The sequence below is a fragment of the Herpailurus yagouaroundi genome, unplaced genomic scaffold (assembly GCF_014898765.1).
Source record: "Herpailurus yagouaroundi ecotype Mexico unplaced genomic scaffold, PumYag 29, whole genome shotgun sequence".
NCBI lineage: Eukaryota > Metazoa > Chordata > Mammalia > Carnivora > Felidae > Herpailurus > Herpailurus yagouaroundi.
In genome coordinates, this window is record NW_024412377.1 from 103,475,256 (window position 1) to 103,483,680 (window position 8,425).

Here is an 8,425-nt window from a genome sequence, read left to right on the forward strand (position 1 = left end):
ATGTACACTATTATACTCGTTCATCAGTTGCAGCCACTACCAAGACTGAAGAAGGTGGGGCGACTAGGTGACTCAGCTGATTGAGTGTCCAACTCTTGATTTTGGCTCAGGTCATGATCTCATGGTTCATGATATCAAGCCCCACCTTGGGCTCCATGCTGACAGTGTGGAACCTGCTTGGGATTCTCTCCCTCTCTCTCTGTGCCTCCCCAACTCATGCTCTCTCTCTTTGTCTCTCAAAATAAATAAATAAACTAAAAAAAAAAAGTTTAAGGAAGCTAACACTTCTGCCTATGCTAAGCCAAGCCAGGTGATCAGCATCACCAAAACACATCCTACAACCCACACGCACTTGGATGGTCCTGAAACAACATCCCAAGTACACAGTCAGGGATGAAGCAGATGCGATAGAGAGAGAGGGAGAGAGAGAGAGAGGGAGAGAGAGAGAGAGAGAGAGAGAGAGAGAGAGAGAGAGAGAGAGATCCACGTGTCATGGGCATGATACTTATTCAAGAGTCCTTAATGAAGTGACCGTTTTAGTCAGTTCAGTCTGGTCCAACAAACTACCACAGACTGGGTGGCTTACGCCCAACAGAAATTCAGGGTTCTCCCAGTTTCGGAAGCAAGTCTGAGATCAGGGTGCCAGCCTTCTTCCAGGTTGCAGGCTGATGCCTTCCAGTTACATCCTCACGAGGCAGAAGGGGCAAGAGAGCTCCTGCGACCTCCTTTCTAAGGGCCCTGTTCCTGTTCATAGGGGCTCTACCCTCACACCCTACTTACCTCCCAGAGGCCCCACTTCCTAATACCATCACATGGTATTATGATTTCAACATATGAATTTTGAGGGGACGCATTCAGTCTACTGCAGTAATCAGGCATTACATACAAAAGAGTTAGCATACCAGAACTAGAAAAGCAAAGAAGTTTCAAATAACAAAAATCACCAGCTGAAACATCTATAGGAGATGTTAAAACCCACCAAAGCCCCTTGGCTTCAGTAGATCTCTCCTCGGAACAGTTGTTGCCTAGAAAAGATAAGCTCCCAGACAACATGCAGTGTCCTCTTTCTGTTGCAAGAGGGCAGAGAAGGACCAGTCTCTTCAGTGCCAGCTACAGGACTTTAAGAGAATAAGACGACTCATACCACACCAGTGTTTCAAGGCCACTGTTCAAAGTGATGACTCTCTTCACAGCAGATTTATGGTGAGGTTAAAAACTTCTATGAACCCAAAGACGGGCCTGTTTTCCTGCTCTTCCTATGTGAGTCAGACTTTAATGAGCAAGAATTGGTGAAATAAACATAATCAAGGCCTGCCAAGATCTGTAATTCTGGAAGTGGTGAATCTTAAGGCTCTTGGGCTTGGGGTGGGAGGGACTTGTTGGGAAAGATATGAGGGGAAGATTTCCTGCTTCCTGGCTGTGGTACAATCTTCACATCTGAGCGTGATAACTTTACTCCCTTCTTACACACATAAGATTGTAGCTATAGTCCCTTTCCTTAGAATATCTCTGAAGGGGTTCAGAGAATGCCAGTCCAAGATATGCCACTCTGGTATAAGGATTATTTTGAGCTTGAAGGCAGTGGAGAAGAAACAAACACAATAACAACTCTCTGCACACCCCATATCTATCAGAAAGGGCGGGACGATACTTAATCACCAGAGACAACTCTAGACTCATCAATCCAGAGATGGCATCAAAGAGATCTACATAATAAACCTTGCTAAAAACAACCTTATCTTCCATTATTTTCCCCTATATATTTACCTTCCCACAATTTGCCTTCTCTAGAAGCTCAAAGTCCTTTTGAGCTTGTCACTTCTCTACAAATTCATCGCTCTTTTGCTAAGAAGCCGTATTAGCCCAAGTTCTTACCATCCTTTTGAGGTATCCATCGTGGAGTCCTCCCATGTGTATGCTCAGATGGACGCATTAATAAACTTCTGACTATTTTTCGCCTTTAATCTCTCTTTTGTTGGTCTCATTTGCAGAACTCCAGTCAATGAACATAGGATGGGTAGAGAAAAATTTTTCCTTCCCTACATCTCCCTCCCAACTATCATATCCCTCATGCTAAGCAGAGTTGATCATTATCATTTCCTCACTAAATCTCCAGCCCAGAACTTGCAGCCCTGTGCCCAGGGCAAGAACATGGCTCCTGAACAGCCCTGCATAGTGTCAGTGTCAGGGTTCTCGGGCACCCAGGTCATCTACATGAAGCTATCTGCACGTGCGGAATCCAGAGTACAGACCACAGTACTGCTAATTTCTTAATGTTGAATTTTTAAAATCCTTCTCTTTAATTTTATTTCTTTTTCTTTGAAAAATTATTATTTACTTTTAATTACACAAGTGAGCACAAATACATGCCCACAGTAAATATATTAAATGTTACATGTAGTCGCCTCTTTCCCAGAACCCCCAATCCCAGTCTCTCTGCAGAGGAAACCACCATTACCAGCTTGGCCTGAATCCTTCTAGCCATGTTTCCATGCACAGATACTCATAGTCATACTTATGAAAATACATAGTTTCCTTTTTGTTGTCGTTAATTATTACCCTATAGAAATGACATCAACCGATCTGTGACTTTCCTTTTGTTCACTCAACGGTAGGTTTCAGATACTGTTCATGCAACTTTATAGACCTGTAGACCTACCTCATACTCTGCACCTGTTGTATAACAGCACTGTATGTTCACATTGTTTTTCACAAGCATTCCCCTACTGAAGGCTATTTAGGTTATTTCTAATTTTTTTATTATTATAAACAATGGAATAGAATAGATATGTATTGACGAGTATTTTGCTACAATAAATTCTAAAAAGTAATATTTCTGGGCAACAGATATACACATTCAAAAGTTTAATATGGTTTTAAACCTTTCTCAGACTGGCTTTGGGAATGATGAGGAAGGGGCGGTTGACATGGAGAAAGGTCTAAGAAGCCCAGCTAAAACAGGTGAAAGACAACTCAGACTCCCATGATAGGCAGAGCCTGTCCCCTTGAGCGTAACTGAGAGGGGCTACACCACGGATTTTTTTAAAACCCTCCGTGGACAAAGGCTACTCAAAGCTGATTTGATTGAGTTGGGCACGGCCATGGAGGTCATCAGGAATGATGCTGCTGGCAGCAACAAACTTACCTCCGCTCTGGGATCCATTCCAGCACTGCAACCGCAGCTCCTTCTCTGAGTGATAAAGGTAATCCTGGGGGAATAGATGTGGACACCACCTAAGTCCCGAAGAGGAGGAAACAAGGGTTTTCTCCGTGTTTCACTCAAGAAGTAGCTGAGTCATGGACAACATGCAATGATCCAAGTGAAGTGAATACAGCAGCTAACCTTCTAGGGACACTAGATGAGAGTATACAGACCTCATGCACACAGCCTGATGCAGCTCATCTAATCAATGTCCAGTGCTTGGCTGCACTCTTACAGGTAATGAAACATGCCATCGTAACACTAATTAAACTATCAAAATACTAAGTAAATACTAGTCAAAATACTAATTAACACCAATTAAAGTGTCAAAAGGATGCATCAGCAATCAGCTGCACACTCAATGGAATGGTATTTCGTCTCACATTATGACTCAAAAGTGGACATTTGTAGCCAGGATGGGAAGGGCTCCTTACCTGTAACTATTTTTCCCAAATGCATGCCCTCCACAGCTCCTGCTGTGTCCCAGTCATGGAAGTATAACAAGCACAAACCAGTAAGGGAACAAATTGTGGACTGGTATCCTACCCACATAAAGGCTCATGATTTGGACAAAAGGCAAGTTTTCATACAAGCTCAACAGTAGCTTTTATCCAAGATCAATGAGATGGTAGATGTGGAAGTTTAAGGATAAGTGAAAGTCCACCATTAACATAAAGAACATTCTGGGCCATCTCTGCCTCTTGATGTTAGCTGGTCATACGATAAAGCTTACAGATTGGACTCAAGGATGTCCTCCCACTCACCAGCATGAAGAGAAGAATACACAAAAGCTTCTTGGCTCATCTACATCTACTTGGCATACACTCATATTGTTTTTGAATTCTTGCAAGTGAAGCTAGAAAGGATTCCAGCTGCACAGATTGAACACATACAAACCCAGAAAGTTAACACTCATCCCATGAAGATATTCCATTCCTTCCTGTTTAGTTGTGCCATCTGAAAGGTGGCTCAAAGTTCAGAGAGTTCTTTTTTGTTTTGTTTCAGTTCAGATACTTCTGAAGAAGACTGTGACTTGGAATTCCTCAGGTAGAATCCTACAGCTTACATTCCACCTGTCTTCATACTAGCTTATTAATAAAAGAGAGATAGCTTCTTTGGTATCCTGGCTGTGGTTTGCAGAGTTCCTTGGAAATGTAGATCCTTGGTATATGTATTAGAGCCTGGGGTCCACAATAACCAGAATCATCTGCTTGCATTGTTGGTTGCCATACGAAAAAAAAATCTAGAAGTCTCTTCCAACTGTGTCTGGTATTTTCACCATTACCATCCATAACCATAACTACTATCTTTGCTGTAAGCGTTTTTGCCACAAACATTTTCACTGCAAAACTAATTGACCATAAGGTAATTTTGCCATAAAAGATAAGTGGTTCACAGTTTGGTTTCATTTCCCCATTGACAGAGTTCCAATTTTTATATTATATAAACCGTAGCCAGCCTTCATAATTGTCTATACCATGACAAGTAGATGTGATAGTCTTAAAATAGTGATAACAACTACATATATATGGACTTGGTAGAAAATATGCTGATAAGACACACTGGAAGTGTGGAATAAGAGAGTACAAACCAGATCACATACTATCTAGAAAGTAACCTACCAGCTGCAGTGGTAACAAGTTCAGTTACAAATGAATTACAACATTTAACACTTTCCCATAGAACTTTGGAATGTCTAACAACAGACAAGTAACAATAAGCCAAAAAGGAACAAGTATGGAAGGCTTTGACACACAATACAGAGCTCAGTTACAAATATGTGTGCCGGTATTTGAAAAATTGATACCTCTCTTAATGAAAGAAGTTAATAATTAAGATTTTTAACTTTTTTTCATGTTTCATTGTGTCCTCTTTAACGTGTCTCTCTTATTTTTCATTCTTATATCTTCTACGGGAAAACTGCCTTATAGCCAATTAGTTACTGCAAAGACGCCTGTCGCAAAGATTTTTACAGCAAACCTAACCTGGAACCTATCATAACAACCAAAAACGTAACATTAATTTGGTTGGGCAAGGCAAACCCTGCATTTGCTCAGGACAAGGAAGCTGCACAGACTATTGAAACTAAGGGAGCTATCACTCTTTTGACTCTTCCTTCACTCTTACATACGGATATAGTGGCAAGAAGCTAGTTTTTTCCCAATGGATAAGGATACACCACCTTTCAGTTCAACTGACTAGCTCTCTCTCTCTTCAGAACTTAGCCAGTGGCTTTAAATGAGGCTACTGGTGCTGGACATAACTGGCTACTTTCAGGATGATTCTGACTATGGATACCTTGGGGATGGGCCCATGTTGGAACATGAGATCATAACTACTATCCTGATGCTAACAAGCCAGCTATTTGGCTGCCAGATCCAGGAAATGCATCAGACCATATGGATGGGCTACCCCAGGTGACCACCATCGGCTGTCTCGGTCTGATGCTGACCTCTGAAGTATCCATAGGAGTGACAATGCAAAAGATTTGGGGCCTAACCGCAGGGGGGAGAAATGCACAAGAATGGATCATAAGGAGGGATTATTAAAACCCTAGCCTTTAACAAAATAATAATTTTTAAATATTGACAATGGACCTGACTTTGCTTGCATTGAAGTGGTTTTTAATTTTTGTTTGGAAAACAATGGTTAGTTTTTAAGATATAGTTACTTAATATAGTTACGGCATGTTAGATAACATAAAATAGTGCTGCAGCAATTTCTAATTTCTAAGAAACAAGTGATAACGTAACACAGAGTTTGGCAAACTAAGGCCTGCAGACCAAATCCAGCCCATTGCCTGTTTTGTATAGTCTTTGAACAAAGAATGGCTTTTATATATTTTTTAAATTTTTTTAACGTTTATTTATTTTTGACAGAGAGAGACAGAGCCCGAGCGGGGGAGGGGCAGAGAGAGAGGGAGACACAGAATCCGAAACAGGCTCCAGGCTCTGAGCTGTCAGCACAGAGCCCGACGTGGGGCTCGAACTCACAGACCGAGAGATCATGACCTGAGCCGAAGTCGGACGCTCAACCTACTGAGCCACCCAGGTGCCCCGGCTTTTATATTTTTTAATGCTTGGGAGGAACAATCAAAAGAAGAATGATAATATTATGACCTGTGAAGTTTTTATGAAATTCAATTTTTAGTGCCCATAAATAAGGTTCTACCAGAGCACGACCTCACTCATTAGCTGATATATTACCTATGGCTGCTTTCTTGCTACTGCCACAAAGTTTAGTGGTGATGACAGGAACTCCGTGTTCCACAAAGCCTAAAATATTTACTGTCTGGCCTTTTACAGGAAAAGTTTGTTCATCGCTATTGTAGAACATCAATGTAGAACATTGTATAGGCCCTTTATATAAAACAGACAAGCCAAAATGTGCCAATTGGTTACCTTTTTTAATAAGCTTAAAATAAGCAAGAGGCTCTATTTCATGGTTTTGGCCAACAATTGTCTAGAATATGTCCAAGTAAGGGTTAATAAGAGATGTTACTTAGAATCTTGCACTGGACCACTTAACAGTTGCCTGCAGTCTCAAAGTTGCTCTAGTCTGCTCTGATAAGATGTTTCAGGACAAAATGAAGTTATAAAAATGGTTCTGAATCAAAGTAAACTTTTAAATTGACAAAATTTTAACATACACTGACCAAATTGTTAGTATAAGTTGATAAAGTCGCCCTCCAGAATATAATACAATTTATAACCCCATGTGTGACATATGATAGCTGTCTCTGTATATATCCATTTCCCCACACCTTGCAGCATAGCAATGTTTACTAATATGATTGGTGAAAAACAGTATCTTTAAATCTGTAGTTCCCCCAGTCTCTCTTCTCCACAGCGGTAGCTGTTCTTCTAGTCCTTTTGCTTAACTTGCAGTACCCGAATTGACCGCCATGTCTTCTGAAGAAGGGAAGCTTTTCATGGGAGGGCTCAATTTCAACACCGATGAGCAGGCTCTGGAAGACCACTTCAGCAGCTTTGGTCCTATTTCTGAAGTGGTTGTTGTCAAAGACCGGGAGACACAGGGATCCCGGGGTTTTGGTTTCATCACCTTCACCAACCCAGAGCATGCCTCAGATGCCATGAGAGCCATGAATGGAGAGGTGGTGGGGACCAGGGCTATAGGAGTGGTAGATACGACAGTCGTCCTGGAAGATATGGGTATGGCTATGGATATGGATATGGAAGGTCCAGAGACTATGGTGGCAGCCAGGGCGGTTATGACCACTACTCAGGAGGAAATTACAGAGACAATGATGACAACTGAGATGAAGTTTGTGCACCTAATGTAGATACACAAGGAATAAAACTTCTGATCCAGGATCATCCTTCCAAATGGCTGTATTTATAAAGATTTTTGGAGCTGCACTGAAAAATCTGTTTAGTATATCAACTTCTATTTTTGAATTGAGCTCCCAAGGTAGCTTGTTACAAAGACCTTGTAGAAAGTTCCATATGTCTTTTAAAGTTTTTTCTCCCATTTAAAGACAAGTCCTGGGACATTTGTAGAGTCTGGGTATTTTTTCTTTTTGCCAGTTTTTTAGTTTGGGCTCTCAGGATTACGGGCTATGGCAAAAAATGTTTGGTCACATTTTTTTTCAAATGATGTGCATTTAGGGACATTTTAAAAACCTGTATACTTGGGGCGCCTGGGTGGCTCAGTCGGTTGGGCAGCCAACTTCGGCTCAGGTCAAGATCTCGCGGTCCGTGGGTTCGAGCCCCGCGTCGGGCTCTGTGCTGACTGCTCAGAGCCTGGAGCCTGTTTCAGATTCTGTGTCTCCCTCTCTCTGACCCTCCCCCGTTCATGCTCTGTCTCTCTCTGTCTCAAAAATAAATAAACGTTAAAAAAAATAAAAAAAAAACCTGTATACAATGTTTACCATGATTAGAAAGCAATTTCTAAATGCAGCTGCAAGAACATGATTAGAGGTGGTTTGGGTTTTGTTTTGTTTTGTTTTTTATTCAAGGTCACCACCCTGATACACAGAAGTTTCTTAGAACTTGCAAATTTCCTTTTCTTTAATAAGGGAAGAAAAAATATCTGTTGTGTTTCACTTAGCATTTAGGATGTCTTTCATGGAGCTGATTAAAAAGTTGAAATGTGAAGATGGCGGCGTAGGAGGATGCTGGGCTCACCGCGCATCCTGCTGATCACTTAGATTCCACCTACACCTGCCTAAATAACCCAGAAAACCACCAGAGGATTAGCAGA

At 41.4% G+C, this 8,425-nt stretch overlaps 1 long non-coding RNA gene and 1 pseudogene across 1 annotated transcript; one reads left to right on the forward strand and one right to left on the reverse strand.

The window, feature by feature from the left end:
• Positions 1-1,248: 1,248 nt before the first annotated feature.
• On the forward strand, positions 1,249-7,506 carry LOC121014732 (RNA-binding protein 3-like; annotated as a pseudogene).
• Positions 7,507-7,745: 239 nt separating this feature from the next.
• LOC121014733 (uncharacterized) lies at positions 7,746-8,196 on the reverse strand. The gene is made up of 2 exons (XR_005783402.1): positions 8,077-8,196; positions 7,746-7,845 (listed from the first exon to the last, which is right to left on the reverse strand). It is a non-coding gene; the product is annotated as an uncharacterized LOC121014733 (long non-coding RNA).
• Positions 8,197-8,425: the final 229 nt, after the last annotated feature.